We start from the raw sequence: 25,899 nt of genomic DNA on the forward strand, positions 1-25,899 counted from the left end.
GGACGTGTTATGGATTTTGCATCTCTTACATCTGTGATTCTCTGATGCCAGAAAACATTACAGAAGAGCTTGTATGCGCGAGTAAACTGTTAAACATATTTGGGTTATATAATCTTTAGCACTTTTACCTTTCACTTTTCCCCCTAATTTTTCCTGCCACTGTTGCGAATTGAATATATCCAAGTTACAAAGGATTTGCTTCTTGCTAGCCTAGGGTCTCATCCAGCGTTGGATGATATGGTGATTTAGGTCAGTTTCTATTACACAACTGCTGCAAGTTTGAGTTTGCCTGATGGATCTGTAGCAGCATATTTTCTCTTGGCTGTACTGAATTGAGCCGAGTCTGAAATACTACCCTCAACTCATCCAGGGCAAGAACGAAAGGGCTATGGAGTGATAATATGAAGGCTGGAATGAGGGAATACTTAGAAGAACTCCTAGCACTTACACCTTGCTGGGGGAAATCTTGCTTCCGATGTAGTGAGACGGAACACCAACAAAAGATGGGGTACATACAAATCCCATTCTGTTAAAATCAGTACTGTTCAGAATGAGAAGCAAAGGCTGGTGGTTACATGAAAAGACAACTAGACCACGCAGTGTGACTGAGGGACTTTTTATTGGGTACATTGTTGAACCGTTAGAAAAGCTCAATCCAAAGGGAATTCAAGGCAAAGCAAGATTCGGAAGAGCTCTCTACAGAAAGGAGAGCCTTGCCCAGGGAAGTTGAGAGAGAAGCTACTAAAACTCCCTGTTTCAGTCTAACTGCAATAAGATACTGTTCAGCTCCTCAGATGAATATAAAGGCACATTTTTCACAATCCTCCCTATTGAGAAGTGCAATACGAGGGTTTCCATAAATTCTATGGTATTCAATTAATCTAGCAAAAAAAAATTTGCTTTTTAATGGAAGTATGTTTTGTAAATTTGGTTTAAAGATGCCCACAATACTTAGGAGATTTTCCAAGGCACAGGTAGCAGTTAGGCACCTAAATGCCATTGAAAGTCTGTGGAATATTAGATGTCTGTCATTTGTGCCTTGGAAAATCTGCCCTTAAGGTAATATTGAGTTTTGAACAAACCCCTTCTGCATACGGATTACTTCATTCTGCTTGCCTAGAAAACCTATATTTATCAGGGTCTCATTCAGTGATTGTATTTTCAAATGTTTTGGGGTTGTTTTTTTTTTGGTATCCTCACTCTACTTGGTGTAACTGCTTTTCTGCTATGTTTAGGTGGAAGTTGTGTCCCCTTTGCTTGCTGTAGGGATACCCTTGAACATTAGCTGTTTTTCATATGTGCCCTTTGTCTGACCTAAGCCATGGTACTATGGGAACCAGCTGTTAGCCTAGAGCAGCCATATTTTTCTAGTTTTTCAAACTCTCATTGCTAGAGCAAACTAGTAAAACAGTGTCTCTCAAAAGACAGGATATTTTATCCACAAGGAGCCTGTTGAATGAGCCTTTGCTGGTTGGTTGGTTTTTAATTCTTTTCTGCAATGGAGGAAGGAAGACAGGAATGGCTGATGACCACTGTCCATCTGTGGGGAGCTAATTCCCAATATTGGGGAGTGCTGCTGTTTCTTTAGTTGCTCCAATGTCTCCTGAATTCCTTTCTGTGTATTATTACGTAGCAGGGACATAGGGCTGTGACAAGTGTTTGAAGAGAGGCCTGCAACACACTGTGCTGAAGAACAGAAGTAAACCAAGTTATTCCATGAGCATTCCTGGGACAGTGATTGGAGTTGCAGGAGCAGGGGAGCCTGAGGGCTTCTTGGCTTCTCCTGGCATTAAAGTGTCGCACACATGAAATGAATAACTATAAACAGTAATTGCAAAAGTTCCAGAACACCAGACAGCGAATGGATGAGCCACAGCTAGTAACCAACCTCCTCCTTCACAAAGGCCGTAAACAAACAAGTGCCATCCACAATAAGTGCCCAAAAGACAAAACAGAAGGACAATATATTAGTGCAATATAGAGGACATTATATTTGCTGATGAGTGGGCTCAAGCACCCAGGATGAGCTAATCTGATGGAGTATGCACAGTTCAATGGAAAATATGTACAAACTGGTGATAGCACTGCCACCTGGTGCACACAAGTGGAATATCAACGAACGAGTGGTTCTTTTGTTCATCCACGGATCATGACAGGAAGATTTGACAGCACTGTTAACAGAAAGGAGATAGGTTTCAGAGTAACAGCCGTGTTAGTCTGTATCCGCAAAAAGAAAAGGAGTACTTGTGGCACCTTAGAGGCTAACAAATTTATTTGAGCATAAGCTTTCGTGAGCTACAGCTCACTTCATCGGATGCAGAAAGGAGATAGTTACTTGTGGAAATAGAACACACTTTTAATTGTTACAGCATTAGTACAGAGCTAAGTTTAGATTGAATGAGGGGGAGCTGCTGCAGTCTGATATGTATTATAATTTATTATTTGTATTGAGGTAGTACCTGGGGTTCCCAACCCCATCATGCTATGCACTAAGAAAGAAAATCCCTAGACTAAATACTGTAGACAAATATTTGTACTGCTTCAGAATTCGTGCTATTTTGCTATGGAATGTTACATGTAAACATTCAAATTAGTGGAAAATATCATTTCTCTACTGATTTACAATTTGAATACTTACATCTATGCTTTTCATGATTTGATTTATAAAATGGCCTCCAAAATCTTAACAAGCTGTAAAATAAATGTACATGGTTAATATAATTTCATTTCACCCCATGTATATCTAATCATGATGTTTACACCTTGTTTGTGAACCCTACTAGTCTTCCCCTACAGTTCCACCTGTAATGGGAACTCTAGGATAAAGACTGCCCGCCAGAAGCCTTCTGACTGGAGCAAAAAAGTGTTGTTTTTTTTTAAGCCATTAACAGAAGCTCACACTTGTGAGCTCACGTGTTTCCAAACCACATTTCAAGGATTATACAGCACTATGTGCCACTGGGTAAAGAGCACCTTTGTGTCACTGAAACTGCCTCGGCAGGCCAAAAGGAAATAGCTAAGAATGAAGAGCCCAGAGGACAAGAAAGAGGTCTAAGCTACCATGGCACTTCTCAGGTAGTAAAAGAGAACTGGTTTCCTCCTCAAGCAGGAAGCAACATATTGGCAGGGATTTCTCAGTAATGGATTGGAAATTAAGCAAAGCAATCTGAACGGAAAGTGGTGGGGTACGGAGAATTGTGACAACCCATTTTATGCCACCAGTAGGTTGAAAGGTGGTGGAGATGCATCATTATGACTGACTAGATGGTGAATTCCTAAGAGAGTTGAGTAAGGAGGAGGGATGACTGATAAGAAAAGGGACTAGAAATAAAAAGACTTCTGGACATTCCATGACATACTCCTCAGACTTGCAGTTCCTGCGCTGCAGCCATAATGAGGACACCATTAAGTGCTCAGCAGTCTGTGGGAGGAAGTTATTAAATCTTGGCAGGGACTAGAGAACCTAGAAGGTTTGGGAGAGAAATAAGCTGGAAACATAGAAAGACATAGTGAGAAGTTAGTGGGCATTGAATGTGGAGTGAAAGAAGAGAAGTCAAGTAGTGATATAAGTAAAATGTTATGGATGAACAAAAGGGAACATCTGTGACAGAGGATACAATGAAGAAATATAATATGCAAGGGAGTTTTTACACAGCAGATGTAAAATAGGGATTTACCTCTCCAGTGTCTCATTTTAAGGGATCTGACATGGGCCCTATTACCATAATATCTGAGAGCCTCAGTTACTCTCAAACACCCCTGTGAAGTATTAGTATTCCCATTTTACATATGGAGAACTGAGGCCCAGAGAGACTAATTAACTTACCCAAGGTCTGCAATAGACCAGTAAACCAGTGTCCTAACCGTTGGCCATCCTTCCTCCCTGGGATGTCACTCATTTTAGTTACAATGCTGTCTCCTGACTTTTATTGTTGATTATTTAAATCAGAAATCTTTTTATTTTTTTTAAACAAACTGAAGTTATAAAAAGAGGTATTGATACTAAAGGAAGGAATCACACATCATTCTAAGTTCCCTGCATGAGTATATTTTTGTGCCCCTAATTTTGGGTCTTTGTCACACATTGCATGCCATGTTTGGACCTCGGCAGGTTGAAAGGTATGGAGAGAAAACCAAATGTGAAATTATAAAAAAAAAATACTAGACGTGTGGGAACACAATACCAGCAAAATCCACAATAATTAACAGTAAAAATTTTCAACCATGAATAACCCATTGAATAAACAGGAAAAAGAAAATGAAGGTAAGGTTCATGTTTCTAACGGAAAAAGAGAATAAAGATGGTAATTCTGAACTAAAGAAGAGACCTCTTTAGTCTCTACCATTGTAGCTATTTTGGTTAGGGAGGTGATTTTTTTTTTTTTTTTTTAAACAAAATGGTTACCCCGCTACGACTCCCTAGTGTGGCTGCAGTTAGATGGGGATAGAGGTGTCTCATACCAGCATAGCTATTCTCCTTTCCCATAAGGGCATTTATACCACTGTGGCAAGTCTACAATACAGAGCCTGTGCTGGCTCAGCTCCCTAGTGTAGACACAGTGTTACACTGACAAAAGGCACAGGTCGGTTGGTGTAGGAGCACCAGCTTCCTGTGCAACATTAGCTATAGCGACAGAAATACCCCCCCAGTGTAGCTGCAGATGTGCTGACAAGAGTATTGTCGGCATAGTCCTGTCACTGGGGTGGGGGTGTGTTTTTTCACACCCCTGACAGACATAGCTATACCTTTGTAAGTTTTAAGTGTCGACCAGACCTCGGACTTGGTCCATGCTCGGGGATGGCGATACTTTAACTATATTGGTATAGGTTTCAGAGTGGTAGCCATGTTAGTCTGTAGCACAAACACACATGCGAGGAGTACTTGTGGCAATTTAGAAGCTAACAAATTTATTTGGGCATCCGATGAAGTGGGTTTTATCCCACGAAAGCTTATGCCCAAATAAATTTTTTAGTCTCTAAGGTGCCACAAGTACTCTTTTTTTAAAAAAAAAAAAAAAATTGGTATAGTTAAAGCTTTACAACTTGCGTTTAGAAAAGCCCTTAGGTTTGTGAAAAAATCCCACACTTTCAGCACTGTCTGGACTTCGCCCCCACTGAATTCACTAGTAAAATGCCCATCTACTTAGAAAGGAGCAGACTAGGCCAGCAAAAAGAGCTTTCAAAACAAAAAACAAAAACAACCCTCACCCTAATTATAGTTTTACAAACTGTGGTCTGTATCCAAACAAAGAATTTTATAGCAGGATTGCTAGTAAAAATGTTAACTTGTGTTTCAATTTGTGCCTGGTGCATTTAAAACGTTTACTATACTCTCCTGGTGGAAGGGTTTGTTTTGCTTTAACAATACCTGAAATTGTGCTTTCAGCACTTTCTTTGTTTAGTGAAAAGCTCTCTTCGTGAAAACCCAGTAGACCACAAAACTAGTCAGGGACTTTTATCCAGGGTGTCTCACCCATTGCCTGACAATAATTAGTTCAGGTTAATTACAGCAAATCTGTAGATTTGCAGCCTGAAATAATCTCATCCCCTAAGCGGAACCCTCCAGAGGTTTCTTTTATGAGCTCTGCATCCTAAGGGTGGACTTAAAGTAATGAATTTGCCTCTAATAAGATTCATAGGTTTGTTCCCTAAGCAATGGTGTCAATTATAGAATCTAACACTGATGGCTTATTTTGCTGGAAAATACAGAAAATGAGAGTTTTTAATGAGGCACTGTAGGATTTTAAACATTTTTATTTAACTCTTTCCATTGTTGAAAAAGACAAGACTTCATCTAATTGTGTTTTTATATAATTTTCTACATAATTCTGGATATGCCAATGGCTAATTTCCTTCTGCTCTATAAAGGAAAAGGTTAACGTAATGACTGAGGTTTCATTTGGAAATGTTCCAGAAGAGCGTTTGAGTATTTGTCGTTCTAAATGGCAGGAAGTAATAAGAGGTTATGTATGGCAAAAATGTTCCATGCACTGAGAAGATTAATATTGGAGAAAGGCACTGGGGACATCAGGTTGAGGTGGAAGCACAATATAATATGTCCATACTTAATATTTGCCCTTCTGTGGCTAATCCCTAATAATCAGCCAAGCAGCCATTTGCTCTCGTGGGGAGATGCTATAGTGAGAAGAGAAGGAACCCATCATGCAATTCTCCAGTAGTTTACCACTGACTGGACGCCTCACCCTGGAGGCAGTGGCTCAGATACTATGGGAATGGGTTCCAAACAATATTCCCTCTAATTTTTGACAGGCCCTGTGTGCAAAAAATTTCTACTGTGTAAAGTGTTGTGCTTCTGTGCAAATTTTTATGCGTGCGGTGTTTCACCATGTGTGTGCGCACCCGCGCACAGCTTAGAGGAAACAGTGGTGCTAACATACCACCCTATATAGATAGGTAACTAAGAAACTCTTCAAATATTTAACTCTAATGAGGGTCTTGACTTTTCCATTCATTCATTTTTTGCATCTGGTTATTGTGTTTAAGACTTCTGGACAATGAACCAGCCTTAGGGTTCAGGACTGGGGGGAGGGATAGCTCAGTGGTTTGAGTATTGGCCTGCTAAACCCAGGGTTCTGAGTTCAATCCTTGAGGGGGCCATTTAGGATCTGGGGCAAAAATTGGGGACTGGTCCTGCTTTGAGTAGGGGGTTAGACTAGATGACCTCCTGAGGTCCCTTTTAACCCTGATATTCTAGGATTTATGTAATAGTACTCTTTATCTTGATGAACCACAACCGTGACTCTAAACTCCCTTGTGAAGCAGCACTAGATTTCAAGAGGAAATTACTTATGCATAGCTATTCTCGTATGGAACATTCCTGCTTAATGTTAATACCTCTTTATGAAATTCTTTCCACTCAGAAAAATAGATCATGTGATATGAATTCATCTGGAATGCAGGTGGACTTTTGCTATTCATGGATGTCATAGATCCTGTTAAGTGACCCTCTTGGCCACTCACCAGATTACTGTGAAAGGATCAGCCGCTGGATCCCATGTGCTTTAAGCCTCTGGAGCCTGAACAAAATCCAAGCACTACTCCTCTTGGGGACCCTACGCACACTCTTGGTGCAGATCCTTTATCTGACACCCCTTCTGAGACCTGTGACCTTGCAGTCTAACTGCCTAGCCCCTGTTAACAGTGCTGACCACCTCAGACTCCATTAGCGCGCACACGCACACACACACACACCCACCCATCTCCCAGATGTCCAGCTGCATGGGTGTCCTGGGTCTACAAGTTTACCTTTTCAAGGGGCATGTGGTAGGTATAGCCCCTATTGCACACAGATTTACTTTGCACAGGGTTCTAAAAACACCATTGATCTTCCCTTAAACACAAGAAATACACAGAGAACACAGATTATATAATGTATAGTAAGCATCCTGAATCAATACCCCTCACTCTAGCTCACTGTTCCCTTGGGAGACCGTCTGAATTCAGGTACACAAGGTTCCCCCCAGCCTTGAACTGCTGTAGCAGCTTCTCTGCTTGAGCTGGTAAAAATGGCCAGAGGCCAAAGAGCAGCTCCTGCCTTTTTATAACCTGCCAGTGCCTCTGTCAGTTGACTCCCAGATCAGCCTCCTTAGGTAGACCCCCTACCAGCCGACTTTGTTGCCAGGTAAATTCTTCCGTGACAAATTCTCCTAGATGAGAGCCAGTATCTTGTCTAGGATGTTTGTATTTGAATAGAGGAACACTCCAATTTAACAACCCCCTATTGTCAGCACCTGGCATTTTGGTCCAACATGGAGGTAAAACAAAAAGATGACAAGAGGCTGCACCCCAATTGCAGCCCAATAAAGAAACAGACAGTGTTCAGAATCTCATGCTGAACTCATATATTGTACAGACAGATTTCCTAAACCACCACAAAGGATGAAAATCTCTCTCTGACCAATGTCTTTGACTCTGCAATCCCTCACCCCGATTCATTAAAATGTATACTTTACTTCCAAGGCCAGAAATCTTTAAATCATCTTTGTCTGAAAAGATTTTTCTTAGTCTTCCTTTCCACAAATTCTTCCCTCTCATCCCCCAGAAATCTGCTGTTTATATGTAGAAACCCTTATTCATGCCAATATCACTTCTCAACTCAACTAGTTGAATTCCTTTTCTTACAGTCTTTCTAAAACTCAAACTCTAGGAGATCTTGAATGCTGCAGCCAACATATTCCTGCTCCAGAAGGTGGGAACACACCAGTCCATTCTCCATTATTTTCCTTAAAATGGAAAGGCTCCTTAAGATTACCTGTCTGGTTTTCAGAATGGTCTAGTGACTCAGACTGGATTCATCTTGACTTTTTGATGTTATTTCCATAGTACCTGCTCTGCAAGTCCTCTCATTGTCTAGTCTTTTTTACTAGAGATGCTCCAGAATTAATAGTGCAACTAAGTGTGCCATCTCTCTGGAAAACTCTTCAGAGAATTAATATAGAGGTTTACTGATGTTGTCTCTCATAGGCAATAACTATTTTGTCTTTATTAAAAAAAATAAAAATAAATACAGTTCAAGCATGTGCAACATTTCCAAAAGGATAACTCCATCCTGAAAAGATTTTATAACGGTCGTCAGAAGCTGGGATTTCTAATTGTGGCCATCAGAAGAATAGTGATTTGTGAATCTGTAACTGCAACTAGTGCTGAGAAATTCTCTGTAATTCTTTGCTTATTAATATAGACTTTACTGCCAGTCTCAGTCTTGAGGCTATAGCACTTGTAAAACAATATCCAGTATAAAAATTGAATAATTCCACCAAACAGATTCAGCACAGGCAGTTGCAGAGCAAGTTTCCTCTCATAACCCTATTGACCCAAATAAACCCTGACCTGTGTGGATCACTTTTGCAGGTGAGAGTGCTTAAACCTCCAAGTGAACTCAGTTCATGGCTGCACTTCTTGGCATACTAATGAGTGTGCTCACTGTGGAGTATGGGTGACAAGAATATATGTTAGCTCAACACTGGATTGTAGTCACCAACTCATTTCATATAATCAGACAGCTATCAAATGGTAATAACTGCCATTCTCACTACTCTTCTGGACTAGATTTGAAGCCAGGATAAAAGGCTTTATATCTCATTACCAATCCTCTGAGTCAATTGGTTCACCAAATTCTCCCCTCTTAATTATAGTTATCATACAAAATCTTGATGCACCAGAAGGCCACTCGTCTCGTACTCTTTTGATGCATTACATTTTAAACAGTAGTGCCTTCCATCACAGAACATGGTGCTTCAGAAAGAAAAAATGAACACCAGTGCAAACTGGAAAGTTAGGTCTAGGCAAGGCAAAGGAAAAGACTCTTTTCAGAATTTTCTAAGGATGGTATGTGACAGATGAGTATTGTTAAGAATTACTGAGGACTCCTACTACACTCTCTCCAAAAACCATCTCCTTTCACAAAGTTAGCATCAGGGGTCTGGATATGTAAAGAGAACATTGTTCTCAGTAACATTAACTTTAACTCAATGTGTAATGAATGTTGTCACAACTGCTCTCTGCAGAAAGGCAATTGAAAGGTTCAGGTGTGCAGAATACCCTCTTTAAATCCTGTATTTTAATAAGGATCCTCACCAGTTGGAATCTGTAACCTGTTAATTGCCTGAGCCTCATTTATATGATAAGTGGTTCATTTCCTTTATTGCGATTGAATCCCCTCTCTGTATTCCAAGAAAAGTGGAGCTGCAGAGAGTGGTTGATTGGATTTCATTGCTGTAGGCCATTTCTTAAACAGGTTACAGGTTGACAAACATAGAAGAGGGATCAATAGCCATCCTTTGCCTCATTGACAAGCTAATCTTTTCAGTAAACATTTCATCAGTACCTGCCATTTGTACACATACCTGCCACTGAGGACTGGAAAAAGCACTGCTTTATACGGTTTAGGCAACTAATAAATGAAAAGACAATACAAATGGGCCAAATCACCATGATCGCATTTTTCTGTAAATGGCCTTTATGTGCCTGAGTATGTTCTGCAGGCACCATTTAAACAAGTCTTAATATTAATTATGGGGGATGAGGCCTCAAACCTGTGTAGACTTGTTTTTCTATATTTTAACTTGTTTTGTTATAACTAAAAGGTCTAGCTTCTCAGTCTGCCTGTGGGAAGTGGAGTGATCCGGCCCCAGCCTGCTCTGCTCCCCTGGCTCCCAGGTTTGGGGGGCGGGGGGGAGGGGGGAACCGCCTCCCAGCATTCACTGGCTGAGAGCCAGGGAAGTGGAGCAGGCTGGGGCTGGGTCGCTCCACTTCCCAAAGGAAGTGGCCAGCCCCCGTCCCCCATGGAGGCCTGGGGCCATCCCCCCATCCCCCACGCAGAGGCCTGGGGCCCCACATAGGGAGGGGCGCTGCATAGGACGTCAAAATAGCTAGGGACGGCCTTGCCTCTCTGATCACGGTTATATGACATGGTGGTAAAAACTCTTAGGGTCTGGCTACACTGCAGTTAGACACACATGGGTGGCCCATGCCAGCTGACTCGGGCTGGGGCTGCAGGGCTGTTAACGGCGGTGTAGGTATTCTAGCTCAGGCTGCGGCCTGGGCTCTAGAACCCTCCCCCCTGGCAGAGTCCTAGAGCCCAGGCCCCAGCTCGAGCCCTGACATCTACACCACAGTTAAACAGCCCTGTTGATTGAGCCCTGGGAGCCCTGCTAAATTCTGCCCTCCCCCCCCCCCTCACAGAAATATGCATCTAACCCTGGGCTGCACGGAGGGGCCTAGCCCTGCTTGCGAGTTGAGCATTAGCCTGCTAAACCCTGGGTTGTGAGTTCAATGCCTGAGGGGGCCATTTAGGGATCTAGGGCAAAAACTGGGGATTGGTCCTGGTTTGAGCAGGGGGTTGGACTAGATGACCTCCTGAGGTCCCTTCCAACCCTGAGATTCTATGAATATCTATGAACCAGGGGAAGAGAGATGCTTTCCCAGCTAAGTTGTGTGTGGGCAGGGCCAGCCCACAACATTTTGGCACCTGAAGCAGGGAGCTCAAATGATGCCCCCATGCTTGGGCCAAAACTCTGAAAGGTCTCAATTCTGCCTTCTTCCTGTTCTACTCCTCTCATGGTACTGCTCTGCTACCTACCCCAATAAAGGAGAACTTAAAATGCCTTGTTCAAAAATTTTAAGTAACACAACTTTCAAATGCCTGAACAGCAAATGTAACTTTTCTTGTCTGCATAGTAAGCACAGGCATTATCATCTGTTTGATGAATCAAAGTGGTGCTTTCCGTGCATTCTTGATTGCAAAGATTTGAACTGCTTCCTGAAGGTCCACAGTCTGGGCCAGCTCATGCTCTATTGAGATGGTTGCAAGGCCGACCAGCCTCTCCTGTGTCATTGTGGAGCTTAGATGTGTGTTTTTATTAACTTCAGCTTGGAGAAGCTGCATTCTCCACTGGCAACTGTTACAGGAAATTAGAAGTGTGTGCAGAGCAACAAAAGCATTTGGAAAGAGAGAGTGGTCATCTTATTTATGCACATATATTCCAGAACAGCCTTTGGAGTTGATCCTGCTGAAATGTATCTTGAAAGGGTTTTCAGTTCATCACCTAAATCACTTGCATCAATATCGCACATGTCACTGTCTCTAGTGCCCTGCATGGCTCGTGTAGGTCTTCAGGTATAGTGAGGAGTTTTGGAATATCTTACAACATCCCAAATATACTGCTGTGTTCCTTGAGCTGCATGAAACGTTCAACTGGTTGTATTGCACAATCTAGCACCTGGTTAAAGAATTCAACTTTGAATTGTTGTTTAGGGTCTCTTATGGGATTATCCTGTGCCTCGTAATCAAAATGTCTTCTTCGGTGACTCTTGTATTCTTGAATGGGTGGGAAAAATAGCTTCAGTGTGAAGTTTCTCTACCAACTTCTGTGCACTCTTCAGAACATTTTGAAATCCCTCATCTGACCGGTAAGACTGTAGGTACAATTTTGCTTTGTCCAGTTGTTCCATTGCTCCAGATATATCAAGATCAACACCTTGGAGTCTCTTGCTTACAACTTTTATTTCAAACAGTATGTCATGCCACAATACTAAGGCACACAGAAATTTGAAGTTATGTATGTTTCTGGTGATTCCATTTCCCTCTGCCACTGTTCTCCCACGAACAGTTCCTGTCATAGCATTATACTCCATAATGGCAACTATGGCATCATCTATCTTCCGAGTTTGGTGTTTGATAGGCTTTATCGCCTCCACTCGATGTTCCTATCGTGTGGCACTCAGTGGTTTCAGTGTCAGAGAGGATGTTGCCAGATGTTGCTTAAAAATTTGCCATCAATGAGTTGATGTGGGGGTGGGGGGGGGGGGGGGGGACCACAGATGCTTTGAATTACATTAAAAAATTCAGCAGCCTCACTAGAAGCTGATGCTGTATGTTAGAATATAGATATTCAGGCCTGTCTGTAAAGGCCTATACTTTAAGAATTTAAATGTATTCTTATCACTTGGCTAGTTAGAGGTATAAAAGAAAGAATCAAAATCACTGTCTGCCAGTGTAAGGTCCTTCTCTTACTGTGACAGTCTGAGGCCCTGTGCTTAGGCTAAGGCCTTTGGCTAAGCAACAGAGGCAGCCATAAGCTGGGAAGCGACTGGTCACCTCCTCACATTCCAAACTAGTCACATTGAAATAAGGTGCTATTGGGCTATTAGGAATACAATCCTGCCCTGATAGTGCCTATCCCCTCCAGAGAAAGGGAAGTGCCTAGAAGATTTAAAAGGAAACTAGTTTGATAGCATCCTGTCTGGCAAGAACTCACTTATCAATAGCTGGGATGTGAAATCCTCACTTCTGTATTGTTTTGTCATTATAGTTCCCACTTTGCCATTGTTTGTCGTATAATCTCTGTCTGGTTCTGTGATTATTTCTGTCTGCTGTATAATTAATTTTGCTGGGTGTAAACTAATTAAGGTGGTGGGATATAAATGGTTACATAATCATATTACAATATGTTAGGATTGGTTGGTTAAATTTCAGTAAAATGATTGGTTAAGGTATAGCTAAGCAGACCTCAAGTTTTACTATATAATCTGCAGTCAATCAGGAAGTTAGTGGGTATGGGGAGGGGAAATGGGAATCATGTTTGGCTAAGGGCAGGAATGGGAACAGGGACACAGGTGTAAGGCTCTGTGGTGTCAGAGCTGGGAAGGGGGACACTAAGGAAGGAAACTGGAATCATGCTTGCTGGAAGTTCACCCCAATAAACATCAAATTGCTTGCACCTTTGGACTTCGGGTATTGTTGCTCTCTGTTCATGCGAGAAGGACCAGGGAAGTAAGTGGGTGAAGGAATAAGCCCCAACGCTGCATCACTGACCAAGTTCAATGAATGAAAACTGCATAGGACCAAAAAAAAGCTCAAGGGTTTAACTCTTGGATCTGTGTCTGCACTCCTCTGTTCTTTCCTCTCATGTTGGCACCATTATTGTAGCTGACATGAGAGGTCAGGGCTATTGCAATTCCTGTATCTTCCAGCTTTTTAAGAAGCACATTTGATACTATAGGAGCTGGCATGGCAATGTCAATAAATTCTAGAAAATGCTCTGACAGTCACCATTGCGGGGACATTTTCACTAGGTTCTGTTGTTACACAATGCACCATCAAAGTCATTTGTTCTGTACGGCTGATGTCAGGTGTGCAGTCCAGAATAACAGAGTAATATCTTGCTGACTTCAGATCTGCCACAATCTTGTGTTTGACTTTTGTTGTCAGTGACTGTATGATCTCATTTTGAATAGTTTTTCCAAGGTAGTGGTGTGTACACATTTCTTGGGTAGTGACTCTTAGATGCTCCTGGAGTACAGCATCAAACTCAGCCATCAGTTCCACAATTTTAAGGAAGTTTCCATTGTTTGGCTCATACAGCTGCTCTGAAGTGCCACGCAGTGCTAGGTTTTGGGTAGCAAGTATTCTCACAATGGCAATGAGCCTTTTCAGAACATTTTGCCAGTAAAGAGACTCTGATCCAATCTTCTCTTAATGCTGATCATCTATGGTGGCCTTTAACCTTAGTCTCATCTTAAGCTCTTTCCACCTATGGAATGCTCTCTGGTGATTTGCTGCCTTCTCATGGTATGCCAGATTTCTAGCCAGATTTTTCCAGTCCTTTGTTCCTGTAGAACCCAATGTGGCTGGAACATTAGACTGGAAGAGTTTGCAACAAAAACAGTGTGCAGCATTCTGGGTTTTTGAATACATAAGCCATGGCCTCTCCACTTTGGCACCATTGGGATTTCACGCCAGTAATGTGTTGGATGGAAACTTCTATTTTCCTTATCTTTGAGGAAGATGAAGTTTTTCACTTGCTGTGGCCCATGCAGTACAAGCAAGTCAGGCTACTGCTCAAGTGGGTCCATAGTCCTGGATCATCTAGACTTAAGGAACTAAACTCAGCAGCAGCTGTTTCTTGTGCCTCCACCACACTCTTCTCTGATCTACACTTTTCTTCAGGAACGTGCATGGTTACATCCATTTGAGATGGAGATATGGATGCTGCAGTAGCTGCCAGGTCACCTGCACTCTGACTAACTGGACGATCAGGCATCTCCTCACCACTCACATCCTCACTGGGGCCGGAAGGCTCACCGTGAACATTTGTGTCTATGTATCTCAGGAGAGCTCCTTCCTGCTTAGATAGAAAAGCTTCCTTTGCTTGCTTTCTTTTTCTGAATGCTGCCCCAGAGGGGTGTTTTCTTCTTTCACTCATGATTGCTGTTATGTGCCAGCTATAGTGGCTCTCAACACTCAGTTGAAGGGGACAAATAAGCAGGCCGATAGCAGGCCCTGAGCGAGGGAAGATATCAGCGTCTTAAGGGCCTAACTGGCTCCTACTACTTCAGCTGACTGCCTGTTCTCCTCAAGTGGGTTCAGGGAAGCAGCAGGAAACAGGAAGCTCCCTGAGAAGCTGGTGCTAATCAATCAGTCCAGGCCCCTGGGGGTGCTAGAGAGGTACATAAGAGGCTCCTCCTCCTCTCTGCAGCTCCTGCTGCTTTCTGTTATTCCCTCTCACCTTTATTCCTGCCTGCCACTTATGTCTCTTGTGCCCTCCTTCCTCCCGCACAGCACTCCACCATCTCTGTGCATCTAGAGCAGAGAGAATACATATGCACCAGCAGCAGACATAATTTTCTACACTCTGGGTCCTAGTGGCGCCCCTCCCGCCACAGTCTGGCACCTGAGGCAGCTGCCTCAGTTCGCCTCATGGTAAGGCCAGCCCTGTGTGTGGGGCCTGATCTAGTAGCTGTATTCAGAGGTCACTTAACTCCACCAAACAGCTGGGGACAAGGGAGGGCCTCCCTTATAATCTCTAGCCTAGGGGATATGGTTCTCATCTAATCCCCCTCCTGAAGGGGAACAGGATTTGCCACCTCTCAGGAGAGCACCTTAACCACTGGGCTGTAGAGTCATTCTAGCTTTTGCACTGTCCCAATCATATTTAATTATTCAGTTACTTAACTAAAGTGGAAAACTTCAATAGGAGAGGTTGAAGAAGCCCAACATCAGAATATCCCATAGCACCGTGGTTGGAGCACCCTCCTGAAAGGTGGCAGGTCCCTGTTCAGATCCCTACTCCCCCCTCAGGAGATTACCCTAACTGCCAGGCTAAAGGTTAAGGGAGGAGGTCCTCCCCCAGCTGTTGTGTGACCTCTCTTGAGAGGCCTGATCCAGTAATTAGCCTCCCAGCACTCCTACCAGATTGGGCCCCCTCATGCAATGTAGGCAACCAAATGCCTGTTTTCCCCAGTTTGTGAACAGTTTGTGGGGTTTAGATAGGAGATAGGCACCTGGATGTCTAGAGTGAGGCAGCAGTGCTCATGCTCAGAGGCAAAAACAGATGTTCCAAGTGAGTTTAGGCACCTGCTTGGCTGCTGCTGAACCCTATAGGAGTTGTGGGTCTCAGTGGTGCCTAAAACCAGGACTTATGGGATAGGTATCTTCATAGATTGCAGCTAAAGAGCTCACTTAATAAAGAAGTGTCTGGAGAAGGATTTAATATGAAACTTTTTCATCTTAAAATGTCATTAGTTAGGTATTAAGCAGTCCAGGTAGGTCTGAGAACTTTCATTTTATATCCTGTCCAATTAACAAAAGCTTTGTTTGCTTATAACTTTTATTTAGAATAATTGGGTGAGCAGATTAAGATAGTGTATTCAGGAGAAGAAATAGTTCCCATAACTGTAGGTTAATTGCTAGTAAATGTTGCTCAAGCAGTCTGGGTTATGTTGATGAATGGCTTCGCTGAACAGTTGAAAAATCGCTAGGGCTGTTGGAAAGATCATTAGCAGTTTTAACTCTTCAGCCGTTGTGATGGGCATAGGGAAACAATTAGCAAGATTTCTAATGCATTTCATTTAGATTACTTTGCATACAAAGTTGCAAGGATAAGCCATATTTAGGTAGACGTAACCAGTGTGTTTTGGTGAGCTCAGATTTGTAGACTTTTGAGAGAAAGGTAAGAAGTGAAATTACTTGATTGTTAAAATAAAGATTTTGGGCACATCAGATATTGCCTATAAAATCTCTTAATACAGAAACCCAATTCTGCTCATTAGTCCTACTATTTAAAAGAAAAAAAGAGGCAGAGACTGCATGAAAGGGTGCTTCTCAGCTGAACAAAAGCTTAGTTTTGCTTTTACAAAGTTGGTGAGATTCCATACTGCACTTCTAGGAGGTGTGGCACAGAACTCACAGCCCAAAGGGATGGGGGCTAAGGAAGATTTAAGTCAACATTGTGCCCTCCCAATTCTGGACTGTTCTGGGACTGGATAAGACTCAGTGTAATTTAGAAAGCCAGGGGCTGCCCTATGGGCCATATTGCTGCCCAGAATCTCCAGACAGACCGTCCCAGACAGCGTCCTCCTACTGCCGGCACACTCCCTACACTGGGGCTTGCACAGGGTCCTCAAAGAGCAATTTTATGGCTGTCTTATGTAATTTCAGCTGGGGGGAAGTCTTCCGATAGCCAGAAGAAGAGATTAGGGCCCCTTTATGCTGAGTAAAAGGGCCAGAATGGCAAAAGAGGCCAGAGCAGGAGTGAGGAGGTCACCCTTAGCCTTTAGAATTTGGTCTAGCTCACTAGTAGAGCTATAGCCTGCCAATCATCTGTATCCCAGTTCAACTCGTAGGTCTTGCCTTCACTGCAACGGGTAACGAGTGAGTACGCTGGAGTTACTCCACTGAGTCAGCCTAGTGAGAGTGATCACACTGTGAAACAATACTCAAGATACAACAGCTCATCCAGTCACTTGGTGTAACTAGCTACTGCACCCCCCACCGCACTACCTTAGTTTCAGCCTCAGCAGCTCCTGCCCTGACAGGCCAGCTACTTCAAGCTTAAAGCACCACTTAACTTGAGCTAGAGATTGTGGATGGATGGGAGTCAGGTTAAGGGAAAAACTTGAGTTATACCTTGAGCTAACTGTGCCATGAGGACAAGCCCTTAGACACTTCAGGTGAACAGATCATATGTTCACAGTGAGCCAGAAATGAGACAGAAAAACTTTAGCAAGGCTAAAAGATTTAAACGTGGGTGTCAGAAGTTATGCACCTCAGTGACCTGATTTTCAGAGGTGGCTGACCACCTGCAGCTCACATTAACATCAATGATCAGCATCTTTAAAAACCAGGCAATTCATTTAGATGCCTAAATATGGCTTTAGGTGCCTTGACTTCAATGGTAGTTATGTAAGTCAAACACTAAGGACAGCTGAAAATCTCACCCTGCAACAATGATCAGTTCCAGCACATTATATAATTATGAACTGGCTCAGATAGTTCAGAGAGGTTCTCATTCTTACACCCAAAACTTGAGCTGAACTTTGTTAGAAGTCAAAGTTCAACTAACATTTTTCTCCATTTCCTCCCCCCAACACCCACACACACTTCATAGCATACTCAACTAAAAGCATGAGTGCAGAAATAAATGGAAGAATAACTGTTCTCTGCCTGAGCAGAAGCAGAAAGTACCTGCTTTCTCAAGAGACTTTTGCCCAACTGGGTAGCCCCAAGAAGTTCACACACAGTTCTATTTAGCATTCAAACTTTTAGCAGCTTTTTTGAAAAGATCAGAGGTTCAGTTCAAATTTCACTCAGCACGAGGCTACATCCCTTCAGTTTCCTTTAGACAAACCACAAAACAAGATTTGGCAGGCTCTTCACAGATCATATGAAACAAGATTTTAAAAAAAAAATCCTTCCCCTAACAAATTTTGAATAGGTAGGATACTAGAAGTTTCATTCTGGAATAGAATGAGTGGGAGGGAAAAAACCCATTATCTTCTCAATTTTTGCTGATCTGCAAAATCTAACTGATGTCAGTAAACACATCATCTTTATTTCAAGGCTGTTAAGGAATGTACCAAAATATGGCAACCTCCACTGACTTGGAATACTGTTATAAAAATCACCCCAAATTCAGCTGACACACAAGCAGATGCAATACCCATTGAAGTCAATGGAATTTGCAACCTCCTAAACCAAGACAGAATTTCCTTTGTCTGGATCAATTTATCTGTGCTAATGAGGTTTTATTTTGTAATTTGGTAAATTAAAATTATGATTTTGTTTTACTTAAACTGAGGACTTCCAGTATCAATTCATGTCTGAAGTTATGAAATTCCTCTCACCCATCGAACTGTAAGAAATGGGCTATTTGAGAATTTTAACTGCTCTTAGAAAATCCTGTTTTACCAGTTCTACTCAGGTTCTAGTGACATGGACAATAGGGTAATGCTAGAGGGGAAACAGGAGCAGCCAGGAAAAACTAGCCTGTGCCAAAGGAATTTATTGAATCTACTCAAATGGACACTTGGCTTTTTCTTCTGGGCAGTGACTTTCAATAGAGTGAGAGCTCTGATTGCCTTTCTGGTCTCTGAGATTAGTCTAACTCCACCTTATGGCAGACAAAGGTCAGAAAGAAGCACTTGAAAGAAAGTAAGAAGTTCCCACTATGTTGCTGGTGAGACAGTGAGCACCATACTGTAGCTAGATGTAATGCATTGACTCCAACCATTTCCAAGATTCTGTGCATGTAAAGAGCTCTTTTACTGAGGGGGAAGAGAAGGAGGAGATGAGAGGCAGAATGTCTCTTTGGACCCTAAATGGATACTGAAAATCTAATTTGCTTATGAAAACCCAAAGACAACCCTGCCTCCTTCACCAGCAGGCCTGGGGATTTTTCACTATGTAAGCAGGGAGGGGAGAGGGGATAGATTTGGGAGCCTGGATGGAGGGCAGGCTCACTATCTGCCTATCAGAGAATTCACCTCCATCAGGGCTGCCTGCAGGTCCTGTGCTGTGGGATTTAAGGGGAGGACAGGAGGAGATGGGAAAGGAACAGGGCTGCAGGGGTAGATGATCTGCTGTGTAGATCCATCAGCCTGTCCCTCCCGTAGAGTGGGAGTGCAGGATCATCAGGGGCCCCTGCAGTAGTGCACATGGAGCAATTTTGCCACCGTGTCAGAGCCGGCGGAAGAGGATTCCTTCCAGCCACAGGGGCTTGGCATGGAGGTTCAGACTTAGTGGCTAGCTTTGCACAAGCCTTTTGTGACTGAGAGAAGGAGCTGAAAGAGCTGGATCAGTGATGGACCTCCTATTAAGCTCTGAAGCAGCTTCTCAGGACAAATGGTCATTTTGACATTCACAGCTAATAATCTTGTCCTGGGCACTCCTAACTGTTGCGCATACAGCATCCCTTGTCTGCTTCCATTCATGCTCGTCTGTTTAGATGTCACCATGACCACTCACAGGTTGGTTGACGTTTTGCTCTAGGGTATAAGTGCCATGCAAAGCAGTTAGACAACCTATATAATGCTCCTGTCAAGGCTAATTCCCCACTCTGGCACTTGGAGTGCGGAAGGTGGGGGCCCACAAGGATTCTAAAAAGAATACAGGCCTGGAGTGGCCAGTATTAAACTCCCAAGGTTATAGCTTTTCTCTGACCTTGGATTGGTAGATGCCGCCACCCCCCAAGTGCAGAACCCCTTTGAGGTCCAGGAAGATGCACTTGGGAATTCCTTCTTGTGGGGTACCCTCAAGCCCTTTCACCCTCCCAGGGAAGAGATGAGGGGGAAAAAAAAGGGGGGGGGGAAATCAGCTGTTCCCACCAGCTAAACAAACACATGCACAAACCTCTTATGACACAAAAATCCAATTCTGTTCTTCAAAAGGGTAAATGTTAATAAAAACAAAATGCATTTGGGAACTCTGGCTACTGCTAGATTTTAAAAGAACTAAAAGTTGTAAGCACCAAGAATAGGTTTCTTGAGGTCCAGCTTAAAGGTTACAAGCAAAACAAAAGCAGCTGAGGTTAGCTCAGAGGAATCCACAAACCATAACAAAATAAAAGGGATAAACCTAATTGTGTCTTCCTAGACATTTCCTGATCTACTTACATACCTGGGGTTTTAATTAAGTAGTTTCTAGGTATGATACTGATGATTTTTTCATATCTGGCCCAAGCTTCTTACAGCATAGCTGCTGCCCTGTCTGCCTCTCCCCGGAAGGACAGACAAAGGGGAGTCTTTTCAATTTTAAAGAGTACTAGCCTTCTCATCGGTTCTTTTGGCCAGGTGCCCACTCACTTCCTTTTACCTATGCATAGCAGTGAGACTTTTTAACCCTTTACAAGTAGAGCAATTAGAGAACAGCTGCAAAGAGGGATTTTATAGCTAGTGGCTGGCTGTCCGTCCATAAAAGGGAGCTAACACCCTGCCCCCTTCATTTATCACAGCTCCAAACAACAACTCTCTGCTCCTCCTTTGTGCCAGCACTGAAGCATTTGTGCCATATGCCTCCGTGGACTTGATCACCTCTATTAACATCCAAGTACCAACAGGAAAACTTGAATTACAAGAGGAAAAGACGACAAGAAGCTGAAGGGTATGACTGGCTGTTAATGAGACAAGTTGAATTGCACCAGGTGCCCAGGAAGCTCATCATGAATGATTCTTTACAGGGTGACAGAAAGTATGCAACAGGAAATTACTGCCTGCAGGCACTTTGTTCACTGGCATTTCCCAGCCAAGAATGGGAAACAGAGGACGAACTGAAACAGTTGATCAAAAAAATTCACCAAGCCCTATACATAGGCTAGACACTTGTCTTTGACAGTGAGCAAGCAGCCAAGGAAGCATGATCAGGGGCACTGGAACAATCTGTTAAGTGGGGGTGCTGAGAGCCATTGACCTTAAACCTGTATGTGATGGAAACCACTTCAAGCCAAGGGGTGCAACAGCAGCCATGGGCATGATACAACAATCAACTGCAAGTGCATAATGGTCATGTTCTTTCTGCTGGAGAAAGACCTCTTACTAAGGCCTTGTCTACACTTAGAAGTTTGACGGTATACCTATAACAGTACCCCCCCCACAGTGTAGATACAGGTATAGTGGCAAAAGAGGGTATTTACTGGTACTGCTTATTCCAGTCCCCTGAGCAAAATTAGCTATACCAGCAAAAGTGCATTTTTTGCCAGCATAACTGCATCTATCTTATGGCTTTTGCTGGCACAGCTATGGTGTAAACATTATATACATAAAAAAAAAAAACACACACCCTTAACCAGTTATGCTGCCAAAACTTCTAAAGTATAGATCTGACCTACGCAAAAAGCTCGGCAAAAGGAATAGTAGCCAAGATATTGTAAGTAATTTGTCTTAGTCATAGCCCACTTACAAGAAGCTCAATAGAGAGGTTTGCCACAATCATAATCCAGAGCCTTGAAACGCTTCTTTGAAGAGCATAGGATGTTACCAATGAAATGCTCCAATGGACTGACATTCCAGATTCTGTTTGAATGAAATCATTTCCTCTCTCCCCTGCAGAAAAACCATGTACATTTGGCAAAATATATAGGAGTTGCGGAGGAGGCCATGGGGAAGCTACCCCGTGAACTGACATGGCTAAGCAAGAACATCGAGCACACTGCACCATCTTCAAAAGGTGATGTAGCTACTAATCCAGCATGTGCACCTTTGTGGGCCCCAGAATCATCATTCAGTCCAACTTCCTCCAGGAATCTGCACACTGCCATTTTTGTGAGTTATCAAAGGCAGACCCCTGCCCACACTAGCTACAATCAGTACAGTCAAATATAGAGTCAGTGTTACTAAAGATGTTGAGGGGAGAAAAATAAAAAAAATATATAAAAAAAAGATATAAACTAGAATGTTGTAATACAGGATTTACCAAGACAAACATGTCACAAAACAAACTTCATTACTTTATTTTCCTGTGCTGCTGTTTAAAATGACTAATGGTAACATTTTTACACTACTAGACCAAATATTCTGACCAGACACAAATGCTCTTATAAAAGAGAAGGCAGTACAAAAGATAAACCTCCTTAATGTTCCAAGCACTATAGCCTTGTCTAGAATCAAAGTTGCACAGGTTTAATTAAACCACTTTAAAAATCACACCTAAAGTTAAATCCATGCAACTTTGAATATAACCTCTTTGTTTCCTCCGATGCTGTAATTGATTATATATCTGTTCAATAATGCTGTTAGGGTATTAAGACTATTAAAAATGATGCTTCATTAGACAAAGTATTCTAATTTTATAGAAATTACTTTATACTACATTATGTTCAGTTATATCTCAAACCAAAAATTAGTGCTAAGTTGTTTGTTAGAGTGTATGATACTGCACTTTTTTTGGGAAGAGCAAAAGGGAAGAGCAATACTGCCATCTAGGGTAGAAATGTAATTGGACTTCGTTTAAAATGCCTTTTGGTGTTTATTCACTGGTGTGTATAGTCAATCCAAAGCATTCCAAAATCATGAGTCCAGGCCGCAAAATTATGAGGAAAAAAAATAAATTTGGGATTCTTTTTATTTGCCTTCTGGCTTTTGAACCTTTATGGTGCATTTTCAAACTTCCCTGCCACCAGAGAGCTAGAAATTTACTTGTTTAAAAAAGTTGAAAGCTGAGATTCTCATGTAATTATATGATTCCAGGAGGCAGAGCTTTGGGAAAAACACCAAATGTTACAACGGTCTTGCAATAAGATTGCAAGAGCTGGAAACACTGCCTCATACGGTATCTGAAAAAGGATAAAGTGTGTTCCTGGAACTCCAATTGTTTCAAGCAAAAAAACAAAACAACAACAAACAAAAATCCCTCCTGAAGGCTCTGACTCAATGTTAGTCAAAATGCCGAAGTAGCAGACACTATGAAAACAAAGGGGTGAGCTGGTGTTATGGAGAGAAACAGAAAGGTCCAGAGAAAACAACTTCAGGAGGGGCTAAAAATGCAGAGGGGGGATGGGAATGTCCATGCATCTCACTGAGTGTTACGCTCTAGCTTAGAATTGCCCTTGACTCCCTTCAACTGCATCACTGCAGTATCTGAGCACCTCCCAAGTATCCTTAGCATATGCGCAACATGCCCCAGGTGGCACGTGACCAGGATTAATCACCGAATTTGGTCCTATCATTGGATCACTAGCTTCCCCAACCTGGGTACTGACAGGCAATGAGTACTGATCCATGCCCCCTCTCCCAAGTACTTAAAAAATAGGGATAACTAAAACAAAATTTCTTTGTTTACTTATGCAGTATGTAGCTCAATTAGTTGTTGGTTTGTGTGTGTGTGTGTGTGTGTGCGCGCGCCTGTATGTATCAGACATTGGATATTTAACGCTCTGGAGTTTAGGAGGGAGGTCTGCTTGCTGTTCTAAGCCTGGCTTAAAAACAAACAAACAAAAAAAACACCCACTGTTCTGCTTCTGTCTCTGGGCTGTACATTCTGTACACACCTTGCAGGAAGCATCCTGAGGAAGGAATCAAACTAGAATGCCTAACTGCTCCACCCCATGGTGCTTCTGTCCCTGCTAATTTCCACAATCAAAGGTGGGGTGGACTGGGGCAAGAAAGAATGGGGTCTGTGTGGGACAGCCTGAGGGAGGAGATGGCTTCCTGGCTGCTCCAACTCACACTGTGGAAGGTGGCTAAAGCTTCTCTCTCAACAAGACGAGAACTGCTAGAGGTTGTGTTTAGTAGAGAGGTGGCTGTATAGGTTCAGATAAGTGTCCAAGTTTGAGGATATATATCAAAACTCTTAATTGGGTGGTGGGGCACTCTCCGAGCTAGTGGCAGATTAACCACTGGGCCAATCAGGGCCCCTGGAAAAATGGGCTCTCCTGCACTCTGACCTCATTTCCGCAGCAGGAGTGCTGGGGAGGCGGGGGGGGGGGGGGGGGCGGTGCAGGCAGAAGGGAGATGGATGACAGGTGGAAGGGATAGGGAGGGGCCCCACTTGCTCTAGCCCTGGGTCCCACAAAACCATAATCCACCTCTGCTCCCAGCACTGCTTGATATGTATTTTTTGCTACACCAGTAGTAAGGTTCATGGGTTCTTACGTTATTGCAATCTTGAGACAGTCATTGTGACAAATCAGCTTAATGGACAAGCAGCAACGTATAGTTTAGCATAGAGAATATGGGGGTTAGTGGATTTTCTAAGGAAACAAGAACTATAACAGGCCCAAAAAAGAAAAGTATCATATCTGAAGATGGGATAATTAATGCTCTGATCCTGCAAACACTTAAGCATATGCTTAATTTTGCCTAGTATCATTCAGCTCAGTAAAATTAAAAAACCCATAAGTGTCTGTAGAATTGAGGCCCACGTACAAGAGTCTTGTAGCGATTGCATCCATGTGAGATCATAGAGGGCTTTAGAAATAACCATCTATAAACGATGGCAGAGTCCTACCTCTCTCAACCAAATGATTTCCCAAACCACTCCTCACGAAAAGCCAGTCACGCTAGAAAGCGTACATCAAGAGGAAAATATGGGGTGGGGAAGAAAGGACTAGAACAAACTATTATTGGTGAGTAATTCCATGCTGTTACACATCGCTCCTCTTTTCCCATTCCATTATCTGAATCCCCTTCTTCTGCAGGAGCAGTAGTTGTAACAGCTGACAACAAATAAACTGCTTGCAACACTCCAAAAGAGCCACATGGGGGTAGGCTCAACCTGTTTATACTGTAGAAAGAAAGGCAACGGAGATGCAGACATTGCCTAGAACTACAAGGCCTCAGTAACCTTCAACATTTGTTAAAGGTTTCTTTTGTTACACACAAAGTTTACCTAGCTTCCCAGAATACCAGACAGCAGGATTTTTTCCAGCTTGCGACATGCTCAAGGTTCTTCACAAAGAGCTCAGGATGAGCCAAGCCCCTATATAATCCTGCCAGAACACACCAAAAACAGCAGATCCGGTACCAGAGAAATAAATCCATCAACAAAGTATCTGAACAAGCAACAGTCGCCCCATGGTAAAGCTCTGGAGAATAGGAAATAAGCCACCACTCTCCCTGAAATCAGAACATGTTCCCAAGATGAGCTGAGGAACACTGCAAAAAGTGTTTGTAAACTTCATTCCAGCAGCCTCCTTCCCCCACCACCTGAAAAAAAGGCAATTGTACAAAGGTGGCACTGGGCATTCTCTGAAGAGAGGATAGACAACATTTTTTGGGGGGGTGGGAGTTTAGACTTAAAACCAACAAATAATAGCTGTTGAATATCATTTTATACTATCTAATTATTATAGCAGGGACAATCCCCTGTAACTCAGCATTTCTTCTCTTCAGCCCAGGAGGGAACGCCCCTCTCATGGTCTCCACTGCCTGAAGTCCTTCTCTTCCACTCCTGCTGACTCTTAGTAGCTGAGAATGGGTTAAAGAAGGTCTCTCCTGCAGCAGATTCTGGCCTCTTTCTTCCAGCTGCGAAATGGCTCAGCAAGCAGTCTACTCTTCTTACAAAGGGACATTCCTGTGGTCTGGGTGAGGCTCACTTATCTGTGCTTTTCCTGCTCTTTCTAGAGCCAGAGTGGCTATTTCCCTGCCTTGAGGAAGGATACAGATCCT

At 42.8% G+C, this 25,899-nt stretch overlaps 1 long non-coding RNA gene across 1 annotated transcript; it reads right to left on the reverse strand.

The window, feature by feature from the left end:
• Nucleotides 1-486: 486 nt before the first annotated feature.
• LOC122464608 lies at nt 487-25,899 on the reverse strand. Its single transcript, XR_006288803.1, has 3 exons — nt 25,827-25,899; nt 2,639-2,691; nt 487-2,171 (listed from the first exon to the last, which is right to left on the reverse strand). It is a non-coding gene; the product is annotated as an uncharacterized LOC122464608 (long non-coding RNA).

The sequence above is a fragment of the Chelonia mydas genome, chromosome 2 (genome assembly GCF_015237465.2).
Source record: "Chelonia mydas isolate rCheMyd1 chromosome 2, rCheMyd1.pri.v2, whole genome shotgun sequence".
Taxonomy (NCBI): Eukaryota; Metazoa; Chordata; order Testudines; family Cheloniidae; genus Chelonia; species Chelonia mydas.